Genomic DNA, 14478 nt, shown 5'->3' with positions numbered 1-14478 from the left:
CTACCATGTTCCAAATGCAATACTTCCGAGCGTAAAGGGCTGCAAAGAAATGCTGCTGTGCGGTGCCCACTACACTCGAGCCTCATTATAAAAAATTGTATTTTACATAAAAAAAAGTCGTTATATCCAAAAATTTGTTATAAGGGTGTATTGCTAACACTATGTCGATTGCAAGCCTATTCTTCATCTATTTTGTTAAAACCAATATTTCGTTATATCCGGGTTCGTTATATCAAAGTTTGAGTGTACACTGTGCAAAGGACAGGTTTGATGCATCACCAGTGGTGCAAACAAAAGTCAAAACAAGGTGGGCACAGGAGGAAAGAGGGATGCACGAAAAAAAATGAATGGTAATAGCACAGCCACAGCAATGTCCTCGCTATGAGCAAGAAAGGAACACGAGCACAGCTGAGCTGTTCTGGGAACATGTGCTGTAAATTGCTCAACTTAAAAGATGAGAATGTGTGCTACAAGCAGTCATGACTGGTGTATGCAAAAAGCGGTAACAAAGAGGCCAGTTTTGTAAAAAATAGAGAAAGAGAAGGAAATGGTGATGTATTTATCAGCAAAAAAAAAAAAAAACCTTGTGCCTACTAACATGCCTTTGCTAAGATTGAGTCTACACGCAAACTTCATTATAACGAAGTTGAGGGATATGCAAAAATAAGTTTGTTGCCTGAAAAACCACCAAATTTCTTACTGTGATTGGGTCTGAAGCGCAGAAGATTTAAAAGACATTCACTCTTAGTAAGGTGGAGAGCAAGGATGTGGCAGCAGCGAAGGTTGATTTCAGGCAGCACGTCCCACCAAAGAGCGACCCTGGTTATGAGCAATATGTTCAACAAGATGAAGTGGAGAAGGAGAGCCTTAGACTTCCGCTATACGGCTCCACATCGGCTGCCATTACCATATTAAGAAACCGGATCTCGCGGATAGGCATCATTGGCAGTGACGACAGTGCAATAAACACATCGTTCCTGGCTTTATGCATGATTCATTACTGCGCAGTTTTCCGTGTTTCAAAGCATTGACAAGGAGCCGTAGACGCCAGCCGCTTTATCGTGGAAGCAAGCCTGCTGCACTGTCATTGACGACGCGTGTATAGCTGCGGTCATCCTTCTGTCTTCACACAGCAGGGATAGTTGCTCTGGGGATCCGCTAGACGGCTTCACATCGGCTGGCACCACCATATAAAGAAACCGGATCTCGCGGATAGGCATCATTGCAGTGACGACAGTGCAAAAAACACATTCTTCCTGGCCTTACGCATGATTCTTTACTGTGCAGGTTAGTACATTTAACAGGTTTTTTGCCGTTTGCTCTGTTGTTACACTGTCATTGCTGCCATATTGTCGAGACTATCCCTTTCTGTGACTTGTCGTTTTGCGCATATCTGTACTGCTTTGCTGAATTCTGCGCAATGCCTACTGTTGCTGAGCTGAACAAAAAAGTTATCGAACTTGAATCAATACTCAACGAATGTCCTGATAATTTTGTTGACGCTATCTTTAACAAGTTCATCGTCAAAGCACAGCTATTTGGTGTGAACTTCTCTGAAATGAAAGAACAAATGAGCGAGTTGGTAACCAGCGCTGAGCACATGAATGACATCAGGGAAAGCTTGTGGAAAGATAATGTCTCTTTGATTGCAGAAAACAAGGCGCCAAAAGCACAAAATGCGGAACTATCCCGTAAAGTGATGCAATTGGAGCAATATTCACGGATTAACAACGTCGAGATCAAGGGCGTTCCGGCGACAGAAGGGGAAGACTGCGCGACAATCGTGTAGACTATAGGTGTTAAGAATAATTGTAAACTGGCACCCAGTGATCTCGACATTGTTCACCGTATTTAAACAGTGAAAGCTGGCGCTAAGCACCTGCTTGCTCGCGTCTGCTCTCGGACGAAAAAGGCTGAATTTGTCAGCAAGGCTCGGAAGGCTAAACTATGCCTAAGTGACGTTGGACTGCCTGGAGCCGCCAACAACTCTGTCTACTTTAACGATAACCTCACCCCCGAAAACAAAGCACTCTTTTCTCAGGCACTGGCTTTAAAGAAGGCGAACAACTGAAAATTCTTGTGGACAGATAACTGTCAAATCAAAGCCAGGAGGACAACGGAGAGCAAGGTGCTACGCATCACCTGTGAAGCCGACCTGCCCAAAATCTGCTAGCGAACCATATTGAATTTCAATTTCTTCCTCAGTTGCACTTAGGTCCATTCAATTATGGCTACTTATTTCTCAACAGATCATCTCAATTTCTTCCTCTCACCTGTCTCTTGCTCTGCGATTCATAATAACGCAAGAAGCAATCGTAAACACTTCGATGACATACAGCTTCTTCTGTTTTCACTTATCGGTATATCTGAAACCTGGCTAAGCGATGATGACAAAAATTTGTTTGGTCTCCCCTCATACAAGTCTGAATACTCGCATAGGCCTAGCAGCAATCATGGAGGTGTCACCGTTTATACTAAATCGAACATACACTACATACGACGACATGACATTGAGGTAAATGTAACTGGCTGCGAAAGTGTTTGCATACAACGTAACCACGATTTCCTTAAGCTAGACAGCAAGAGCTTCATCTTTGGATGCATTTATCGATCATCGGTCACACATTTCTGTGGAGCCCTCCACAAAGTATTATACACACTATCTCTTAGTCATACAAATGTTGTGATTATGGGAGATTTCAACATTGATATACTTGACCTATCTTCTAGTTCTTTGAATTTCTCCAGTGTCTATCAGAGTTTTGGCTATGAATGTTTAATCTCCCTTCCCACGCGCTGTATGAATGGCGCAAGTACTTTGATTGACCATGCACTTTCTAATTTATCACAAGCGCCGGATGTAGAGGCTTTTAATGTGAACATCACTGACCGTTACCTGATTTTTCTGCGCTTCAACTGTATTTCTTCACCGACTAGCATATCTTACACCAGGTGTGTTCTAGACAAAGAATCGTTGATTGATGATATCATGAACACTGATTGGTCATCAGCAATACCCTTGAATGATTCACAAATTGCATGTTCAGAGTTTTCATTCATATTGTTACACGACATCGGCAACGAAAGAGCATCATAGACGACGAAGACGATGAAAGAGACTGTGCTCGTGTTGTTGTTGCTGTTGGGCCTCCATCTTGGCTGCAGCTGCCTCTGACTCTCCCTGCATATTTTGTAAATATATTTATTTCATTCATTCTCTCACCCCCATGACAATATTATTGTCACACATTCAGCGTCATACTGAGGTTCGCAAATGTAAAAAAAAAAAAACATGCCAGTCCTCAAAACTCTTGAGTTACTGAAAAATTACTGAAGGAGCTGAGAGCCAAAGAAAACCTTTATAGAAAAACAAAACGGAAGCCTTTTAATATAAAATTACTCACGCGTTATAAAAAATTCGGCAATGACCTTACATTGCACCTGAAAAATGCAAAAAAGATTTATTATGAACGAAAAATTGAAGATGCTGCTTCAAATGGTAAGAAAAAATGGGAAATCGTCAAATCATTCCTGAACAGGAATGAAAGGCATTCTAGCATCACTACTATTCAGTATAAAAACGTTACGTATGATACCTCGTTAGAAATTGCGGAGGCCTTCAGTAACTATTTTTTTAACTCTGATGTCATCTCTAATGCTGACTATCATCTTCCCCTTTCTCGTATGTCACAATCTTTCTTCCTATTTCCTACCACATCTTATGAAGTACATGATGTCATTCGTCACCTGAACACAACAAGTGCTGGCCCTGATGGTATTCACCCAACCCACGTAAAAATGATTGCTCATGTTGTTTCTGATATTTTTGCATCCATCGTCGACCTAGCTTTCAAAACTGGCATCTGTCCTGTAGAATCGAAAAGTGGCAAAGTCGTCCCCGTTTTTCGGAAAGGTGACCATACACTGATATCCAACTATCGACCCATTTGCATAATACCATTTCTCAGTAAAATATTCGAAAAATTGCTTGAAATTTGTGTGACGAAATACCTCAATAAGTCTTAGATTTTATTTCTTTCCCAATATGGTTTTCGGGAAGCATATTCCACTGACCTCGTTTTGTTGTCTTTAACTGAAAAGTTGAAGAAAGCAATCGATGGAGGCTACTCTACAGGTTCTGTTTTTGTAGATTTCACCAAAGCATTCGGCACTATCAACCACCACATTCTTTTTATGAAGATTGAAGCAATAGGCGTAACTGGTCCTGCACTATCATTAATAAAAAACTACCTTCTCAATAGAAGCCAAGTTGTCAGTCTGTCGGGTCATAATTCTATACCAAAAGTAACAAATATAGGAGTACCTCAAGGTTCTATTCTCGGCCCACTTCTTTTCAATATTTACATAAATGATTTGCCATCTTGCCTTGCCAGCTCAGAATGCTTATTGTATGCAGACGACACAACAATTGTGAACACTGATAAATGCCTCCAATCTCTGACACAGAAACCTAATCATGACCTTTCAGGCTTGGCTGCGTGGTGTATCCATAATAACTTACAAATAAGTCCCACTAAAACGAAATTCGTTGTTTTCCACTCTCGGCAACGTGAACATAATTATATCCCGCCAATATTCCTAAATCAATTCGCAATTGAAGCAGGCGATGTGGCGACATTCTTGGGAATTAGACTGGACCGTCATTTGAAATTTCATTCGCATGTTGCATACCTGAAAAAAAAAAGGCATACTGCAAACGTGTTCTAATTAAATCCCGGGATATATTTTCCAAACCCACGTTACTTTCATTGTACTACGCTTTTATTCATTCTCATATTATTTACTGTATCACATCTTGGGGCAATACCTACAGCAGTCATCTCGTCTCCCTTCAAACTATGCAAAATCACTCTATTAGAATTCTTAGCCACAGTCATTATCGCAGTGATGCTAAAGCACTCCTGCATTTCAACAACATCTTAACAGTCGAGAACACTTTCAAATATAATCTAGGCATACTAGTTTTGAAGCAAATAAAAAATTAGCTTTCTTTGTGTATAATCCCTCCATCTAGTCTAGAGAATACAAACTTGACAAGGTTTGCACAAAATCACAATTTTATCTTATCTATAGTTCATACTAACTATGGCAAACAAACAGCCCTCTTCACTAGAATCCATCTCTGGAACACCATACCTTCAGGAATAAGAGCCTCGGTATCAATCGGCATATTCAAAAAAGATATGAAGACTTTCCTCTCATCCATTCCATTATCTGGATAGTTTTGATGACTTCTTTTACTCCTGCTCCCTTTCATGCTTTCTCACAACCTAACGTTAACAAAGCATCACATCATCATCCTACATTGCTGATATCAGATGTCACTGTTTAGTTTTCTTTTCTCGTAGTTTTTTTTTTACTATCTTTCATCATGGTAATTATCTGAAAACTACTTAGGAGAGTTGAATTACCTCTATTTTTTATGTTGTCTCATTTCAGTTTTTGTTGCTGCTTTCTGCTTATGTTTTCCTTAAGTAGAACTCCTTTTTCGTTTTTACTTGCGATGTATTTCATTACCTGTTTTCTGTACCACTGTTTGCTGCATCAAATAATTTTTTCTATATTCACTATTGTAGGAGGTTCATTTCTGAACATTTCTGAACATTTCTGAACCTGACTTCAGCGAGGTTGCAGGCTACGAATGGCTAATTTGGAAACCTGACCGACAAGCTCCTGAGAGACCGGACCATTGTAGGCATTTCGAATGACGTTTGTGAAAAACTTCATGGTGACCTGACCACTGACTTCATCACTCCTCTTTATGGGCTGGTCCGGTCTGACAAAGCACAGTTGTCGCACTTCATGTGCACCAGGCATGATCAGTTACAATTTTGTCCTTGATATTCGATGATTAATACCTCCAGCTATGTATAACTTATGGTTCCGAAAAAATCATGGGTATGCCATAATTTAGCACACACTATAACTCTCTAATTTATTCAACTGTACTCAAATAAATAAAAAGCTAATCACAAGTCTTTGTTAATCGTGTCAACATAATTTTTCTTCTATCTCAACATGGCGTTCATGTGCTAAAATGGCTTTACTGTCATTAAATTTTTAAGAAATGTACTGTCTAAAGCAACATCCTATATTGTATCAAAATGGCATGAATTGAACACCGTAGTGGTATTTACGTATGGAGCCATGCCAATTAGTAGGAGACCTATTGGGGTTGGTGCATTGTCATCATTACGGTAATGCATGGCTTGGGCATGCAAAGGTTATGTACTTTCAACAGAAAGAATTTGTGGGACGTTGTATCCACAACAAATGCAATTTCTGCTATATCACTGCCTAATGCTTGTAATCAAGCTGGTGACTGTGTACGTCAGTATGCCTAGTGCAGTATGGAACATTCATTTCGACAATACATTCTCAGAGAAAGCGAGAATTCAGCTTCTTCGAACATTTTATGTCCCGCAAAATTTTGCTGTTGGTAGTACTTATCTTGCTATTCGAAAAACCTTTGGTTGCCTGGTGCCACAGTCTATTCATGCATATTATATAACATGATATGTGTTGCTTTCCTCTCCTCTCTGTGGCTTTGCAGGTTCTTTTTCCGAGGCATCTTTGAAGCAGGAGAAGTACAGTTCACTGATGTCCATACAAGGCTGGCCGCATTTCTGTCAGCAGTGCACAAATGAAAAGCGCACGTTAGTAGACACACCCTCATTCGTTCATTCGCAACAGAGATCTGGAAAGCCATATTCATTGCCCCACCATGGTGGTCTAGTGGCTAAGGCACCCGACTGCTGACTCGCAGGTGGCGGGTTCAAATCCCGGCGGCGGTGGCTGCATTTTCGATGGAGGCGGAAATGTTGTAGGCCCATTTGCTCAGATTTGGGTGCACTATAAAGAACCCCAGGTGGTCGAAATTTCTGGAGCCCTCCACTATGGTGTCTCTCATAATAATAAGGTGGTTTTGAGACATTAAACCCCACATATCAAGCAATAAATCAATCAATTGAAAGCCATATTCATTAAATTTATATGGATGATTTCTCCTTTCTCTCAGTCCACTCCAATGCATGCTTTGTGCTGGAAGACGTACTAAAAGACCTCATGTGTTGTCGTCATGCAAAGAAGCTGAAAAAGCCAAGAGTGTAGACAATTTTTTGGAGAGAGTGAAGGGGGGGGGGGGGGGGGCACTGATTAAATTTTTATGACGGGTGGTAGGTTCTAGTGCATCCAAGAATTTTTGCATGCCTCAGAAATGGCATTTCTTACAGTATATTGTGTAGAAAAAAATCAATTTTTAATGAAAATTTCTTTATGATTGATGTTTGAGGTTCAATGTCCCAATTAATAAAAAATATCTGTAAGGGCGCCTTCAAATCGCTTTACAACTATGTGCGAATATTCAATGTTTGCTTTATTTTGAATGTGGATTGCCTGAAAGTAGATCTGTTATGATGTAGTTACTGTAGAACAAAATAAATAGAATATATGTAAAATAAGGCCAAAATACATTTCTTGCACATTTAAGTTCTACCATTAGCTTGCATATTTTAACTCCTTAGGACCTTTATTATTTAGGAGCGGAAGCGACGTTGCCACTCCGCTACTTGTCCTAATGTAATGTTACAATACGTATAATACAGTTTTTCTGAATTAAATCTCTTTGTTGTCGAAGCAAATAATAAATACCATGACTAATATTTCTGTGATTTTGTTTCAGTATTTCCATGAATTGATAAATCATGGACATTACCACATTTTTGGCAGCTTGTGAAATTATTTTCAATAACAGAATACATAAGATGATTAAATATACTTGTGCATGTGCATCACACAGTCATGTTGTATAACCAGGTTTAGTTCACATTTTATGTAATGTGTAAACTACTTGTTTAAAAATTCATTGTGTTAGTGAAGTATGCACTGTTGATGGTATCAAAATTATGTTGATACTACTGTTACATTTGTTCTTAAATGTTGAAAGGGGTACTGATACTGAGAAATTTTGTGTCCTAGACAGTGTACGGGATCGATTTCCATGAACATGAGTATATCATATGCAAAATATCAACTCCGAATATAGCTCTGAGTATATTTTACAATAATTTTGAAGGTATAATCATCATCAAAAGAACTGTGAAATGTAATTCATTACAATTTGTTACCCGCACCCCTGGTTGGCGAAAAATGTTGAACTTGGTGCGGGTGTACTATGAGTGTTTGTGCCGACATCAACAGCAGTTTTCACTCTTTTCCAGGTGTGTCTGTTCTTTCTGCAGAGCATCAGAGAAGTTCCAGGCTTCGAACTTTTCTTGCTTCACGTCGCACAAGCCCCTTCTTAGACATCATTTGTTTGCTGGTCATGTTAAATTCCTCTCAGTGTATTTTTTATCCCAATATAACATTGTGATGCTGACTTATCTTTGTTTATGACCTGCTGCCTTCAATTGCTTACATTTGTAAATTTTTCTATCTTCAATGTTTTCCTATCAGTTTCATATAAACTTCCATTTTCATTCATATTTTATTGGTATGCCTTGTCTTTTTGGATACGAAGTGATGCTTTTACTTTCCTGTACTGTGTAAATGAAGCAATGCAAAAAAAGAGTAACAATTAGTTCAGTGGTTTAGTGCCTAATGAAATGATACATATTTATTTATTCATTTAATAGATACTGCGTACTAACAGTGAAACCAGGGGGGTGTTTCTTATTTAAACCAATTCTTGTAATTTTCTGCAACCTGCATACACTGCCCATCTTCTTATTCTTTCCATGTGTATTTTGATGTGGAAGTCCCAGTGAACAAAAAAAAAAGACCTAAACTTTCAGTTTTATTAATGGAAAAAAATACCGAGATATTGTTTGGGCACAGAATCTCTGCCTTTTTATTTTTTCACTTGGGGGCATATAACACTCCCCTGAAAAGTATCTCTGGCTACGCCACTGCTATGAATACAAAGTCCATGCTGGGTGGATAAAAGAAAGCATCTGTTCACAAGAAGTAAAGTAATGCTGTGAGAGAAACGATACAACCTTAAGGGTACAACTGTAAACTGCAACCTACAACATTAAGCATACAATGTTATACTGTGGAATTGCAAAAGTAAAACAATGAAACAATTACAATATGAAGAAATGCAGAGAAGCTTCCGGCAGGTCACAGAATCAAATCCCGACTGCAGCAGGCATATTTTAGATGGGAGGCGATAAGCCTCGAGGGCCATGTGCTCAGATCTCTAAAACTCACGGCATCTCTTGTAATCATGTCATGGTTTCGGGACATTAAACATCATCAATTAGTATTACTGAGAAGCCTGTGTGTCACCTTGGTGGAATAGTCATAAGAATTAGCGGACCTCCTAACCATGATCGCTGAATACACAGACCACTCCACCACTCACTGTTACACTTCACTCATGAAGCAAATTTGCTTATGTATATTTCATGATGCCTATTATTATGTCTGAGGGTGGGCAATGCTTCAAAATTATAGCTTGCCTGTTTCGGTATAGCATTAAGGGGTCTTCTGAAAGGTAGTTTATAAGTCGTAAATAGGAGTTCACATGTTTTAAGCCCCTTGGTGTTAATGAAAGGAAAGATTGGAACACGTGAGATGTATACGTTAGTGCACTGTTTTTGTCAAAGAACCATTCATCAGGGGTAGGTCGACTCTACCATGCACTGCACTTACAAGTTCATCAACTCTTGTTTGCCTAGCGGTGCCACCCAGCTCCTTGTATTGCGTGACTCGTAATTTGCATTGCCTTCCTGTGGCTATGCAGGTTTCCCATCTACAGCGTCCTTGAAAGAGTACAATTCATTTGTGTCCGTAAAAGACGGACTACATTCCTGCCGTCAGTGTAACTACGTGACCAAAATCAAAGGAAGCATGGTCGTACACGTTCGGAGACACACTGGCGAGCGCCCATTCAAGTGCCACCTGTGTCCGGCCGCATTCGTCGAGGTCAGCAAACTCGGACCGCACATTCGTACCCACACAGGAGAGCGTCCTTTTTCCTGTGTCCACTGTAACGCATCCTTTTCACAAAGATGCAACCTCCTTCGCCACATGTCAACGCATCTAAACAAGAAGCGGAAATGATCAGGCTTTCGAAGGTCTTTCTGTGGTGCTTTATGAACTTATTTCTTCATAATGGTGGAAGGTAACTTCTAATGCATCTCGAAAAGGTTCTGGAGCCTGGAACTATTGAGGTTTTTTTTTTTTGCACTCTATGCGTAGCGAGAGGTCCATCATTGTCTATGCAAATTTAAATGTGTTCAAATAACTTTGCAAGTATTGCAAAACGTTGAGGTTTGGCTTGTCCTGATTTTAGATTTTTCAGTCTTGTGCTTCAGTGCTAAGCAAAATAAAATGAACAAATTTAGTTGCTATTTATGTGAAAGGTTTAACTTGTGCTCATTTAACACACCTGAATTTTATTTATTAATTTCCCTCAAAGTGAGCATTTTTCACTGGTGACCTTGTAGCGATGAACAGTGATGTGCGTAACAAATGTGATGACTACATTTTATTAGATCACCCTTTTTTGTAGAATTTGTTCTGTAAGACTTTCGTCACTCTTTCAGTCTAACAAAAACATTGCTAAGTTAAGATTTTTCATTGCTCAACTGGTTAAGTAGTTGAAGGGATGAACATGCCAGAAAAATATAGTCTTGAAAACGCATGAATATGTTGACAGTTATATGTTTTCTGCACTATGTTTCTCATAGCCTCAGCTTCAGAGCAATACACTATTGTGTTCGGACGAATTTTCGTAAGTCAAAAATTCTAATGAATAGACAAAACCAGATCATTCTGACGTAAATATACATAAAGCTGAGTTGAAAATTGACATCGTACAATTGAGGAGGGGCAATGTGGTTCATTTGCAAGTAAATTATGAGTTGTATGCGTGCCAAATATGAAGGAAAAGCAGAGCGTAGTGCAACTAATTAATGTTTGAGATTAATTTCTTTTTGCAAGTTGTATGTTGTCAACGAATGTGTTATACAGCAGCACTGAGAGAATTAAAGTGAATGCAAGGTGTTCATTGGAATAGATATTGACATGCAAAAGATGCGTGTGCACACGACGTATGTCTAAGCAAACCTTCTTAGCTGTGTGAACGCCGAGCATCTCAGTGCACCGGCTTTCACAAACAAAGCCTTTATTGCTGTGGAAAATTCGTCAAGCTTCTGTGTCTCGCTTGTATGCTGAACATTGTTTAATCTGTCTTACTGCGCTTGTCCGGGTAGTAGTAGGACTGATATTTTCCTCTAAAAACATGGTGAAAGAGGAGGATGTTACTCTGCTGGTTCGGTGGTGGGGGGTCTTAGCTACCAGTGCACCAGTCGTCTTCTATTGTTCATGGAGTGTATATCGAGTGTAAGGTAAACCACTGTCATGGTGCCTTGCTGTCTCGACAGTTTATAATTTATTAGAGCAGTGTTGTGTGGTGAAGCTGTGTGCCAAACTTAGCGGAAGTGTAAGCGGGACCCCTGATGCGATCAAGGCTTCTTACACTACTGATGCCATGAGCAGATCGAGTGCTTCTGGATGGAACAAAATGTTTTGAGATGGAAGAGAGCTAGTTGATATTGAGAGATGGTGAGGACGTCCTCCAATGGCAAAAAGTCACAACAGTAGGCCCAGCTTCACTATCTTTGCTGTCATCGACTTCCTGACCAAATATGGAACTCAGCGTCCCCAGCGACCCTACCACTCAGATATCGCTAAAAGGTCTTCCTACTCTTCTCCCGACTGAAATGAGGCATAAAAAAATGCACTGAAGCCCGGTCCAGCCCAATCAAAATGTTGTAACGAGGGAGCTGGAGAGCATTTCAGTTTCTGCATTCCAGAGAGCCTTCAGCGTTTAACAGAGTCACTGGAAATGCTGTGCCGATGTACAATTGTCATATTTTAAAAACTTAGGTCTATGTGCCAGAACTGTTGATAAATATTTTAAAATATTCTGTCCTACACTCTATATTTCACCTTGTAGTGCACGTACCTGCAATGTTGTGTTTATATGATCAGGGTTTTATGCTAGAAGACGATAGTTCATCCCACCGACAGGCTATATTCACTCATTTACTTTGCAAACACCTTGTCGCTGCTGTCACCCTTTCCTCTGTACGTGTCTGGGCACAATCTACTGTCTTCTCATTTTCTGATCGGGCAATACATTATTGGGCTCGTGGGCAAATATCATGAAAGGAGCTCATTCAGCATTGCCACAAGCCTGTTGGCAAACTGTGAGGAATTCCCAGTACGCATGCGAGCACATTGAGACAATTCACACATTTCCTTTCCAGCAAATATGAATGGACACCACCGGCTCAATGCTGCATGTGCACACAACGATCCAGTGATTTGTGCCGTGTTTCACCACTTGTCATCACAGCCATTAGATCGATTACAATCGGTTTTCTGCATTGTGCCTAGGCATTTAAAATTACTTTTCTGAAGAAGGGCCTGAAAGTGTTAAATTTTAAGCAAGCATTTATCTGATTCCATAATAAAACTTGTTTCTCACTAAGCAGTTATGCAATTGCTTTTCCCCAGTAGCTCCAAAAAAAGGAGTGCTACCACATGCTCCTCCAACCTATAAATTTTGATATCTGCTCCAAACCTTCTCCAAAGTGGCTCTTAGCATGCATGTAATGTGCTAGCTTTACACAATAGTATATCTACAATGCCACTAGTCCTGATTTAGCTATGTAATATAACCCAAGGTAGCAGACTGGGTAAACATTCTGTGAGATTAGTTCATTATCAAACTACTTACTGGCTACTAGTGTCAACTGTTATGTGACGAATGCCATTGCATTGCTATGCTGAGCTTTGCCTGCTCTGTTCTCATTCAAGCCACAAAAACTCGTCTTTGATGTATATAGCTCACTCAGCTGTTTTTCTTTTTTTCGACTTGTTGTGCTGGCTATTTTGTCGAAATCTGAGATTGCGTAAAGTTGCTTTGATCTCGTACTTTGTTACCGATTATCAACTGCTGCTTTGGCAACTGTTGTCTGCTAACTTTATAATGTGGGGCTATATATATATTTATATATATATATATATATATATATATATATATATATATATATATATATATATATATATATATATATATATATATATATATACTCACACACTCACACACACACATATTTTGTTCTACTGCTTGTTCAGTAGTCCGCCATACTCTTGATTGTTTACTTCTGGAAATAAGTTTTGATTATTGTATGTGCCATACGTGTCTTACTAAATATTCATATATGTGAGATGCTTTGGGGATGCTTTAAACTCCAGTAATCATATGACATATTTTGCCATTTATTCCTAAAAGATCAGTAGCTGCTCTTAACTAGCAGTTTTCCTGTGCCAAAAATAGTTATGGCTGCTCTAGGGCAGCACTTTCTGTGCTCAAGAATCTGTTAAAAAAATTGTGAAATAAGTTTAGTCGTCTCTTTTAACGTTGGCAACTTTGAAGCAGCTGAGTGTAAATCGTCAAGGGGTAATCTCAGTGGGTTGGTGCTGATAATTAAATCACATTGTAAAATGTTTTGAATTAAGTGGGCTTAGGCTGGGAATACATCTGATAAAGTATTGACCATGATTAGCGTGAATTTAATGAGAAAATTTGGCCACGTCTGTAAATTGCAGCCCAATTAAAAAACACAGTTACACGATGCAGTTTTCATCCATTCCATTTTATGGTTTTGTTTTTTGACCCATACATGCATAGACACATAACATAATATGTTACGCTACTGCCCTGCTTTACTGGTACCAGAAATGTGAGACAAGCTAATGTTCTCTGCCGAAATTGAAAGCAAACTGTTTATGTCTTAGCATTTGTGTTAATCTCTTAGTGAACACATTTCTTGTTAAATGGGACATATTTTCCTGGTCCCTTCAAGTCATGTTCAGTACGAGTCTATTGTAGTGTGATGACGTTTATTCGAGCAGAGAAGTCGCAACGAGGTCGCGACGGAAAATGGGCGTACGGCAAGTCTGGCAAAGGCGGCACAAACTCTCGCGCAAGCAGAGCACAGGGCTTTTCGTTGTCTTCCGAAGGCGCATAAGCGATGGTGCGTATGCTCCACTACAGTAGCAATGTTTTCTCTCTTTACGGTATTGTTATCGGCTCACAAACACCTCTTTCACAACATCTTGTGGCTCCTTTTTTTTTTTAAAATTTCTTTCTGCCCTGCTGCGGTGGTCTTGTGGCTAAGGTACTCGGCCGCTGACCCGCAGGTCATGGGATCGAATCCCGGCTGCAACAGCTGCATTTTCGATGAAGGTGAAAATGCTGTAGACTCGTGTGCTCAGATTTGAGTGCACGTTAAAGAACACCAGGTGGAGAAAATTTCTGGAGCCCTCCACTATGGCGTCTTTCATAATCATATTGTGATGCTGGGACGTTAAACCCCACATATCAATCAACAAATTTTTCTCTCTCTCTGCTTTGCCTCTATATAGTGCTGCTTGAGC

General features: G+C 39.7%; 1 long non-coding RNA gene across 1 annotated transcript; it reads left to right on the top strand.

Moving 5' to 3' along the window:
* The first annotated feature begins 513 nt into the window (after positions 1-513).
* LOC142771762 (uncharacterized) lies at positions 514-13003 on the top strand. Its single transcript, XR_012886126.1, has 2 exons — positions 514-6677; positions 8241-13003. It is a non-coding gene; the product is annotated as an uncharacterized LOC142771762 (long non-coding RNA).
* The last annotated feature ends 1475 nt before the right edge of the window (positions 13004-14478 follow it).

The sequence above is a fragment of the Rhipicephalus microplus genome, chromosome 9 (genome assembly GCF_043290135.1).
Source record: "Rhipicephalus microplus isolate Deutch F79 chromosome 9, USDA_Rmic, whole genome shotgun sequence".
In the NCBI taxonomy this organism is placed as follows: domain Eukaryota; kingdom Metazoa; phylum Arthropoda; class Arachnida; order Ixodida; family Ixodidae; genus Rhipicephalus; species Rhipicephalus microplus.
Note: the sequence above shows the minus strand (reverse complement) of the source record. Positions and strands in the feature narration are given on the sequence as shown.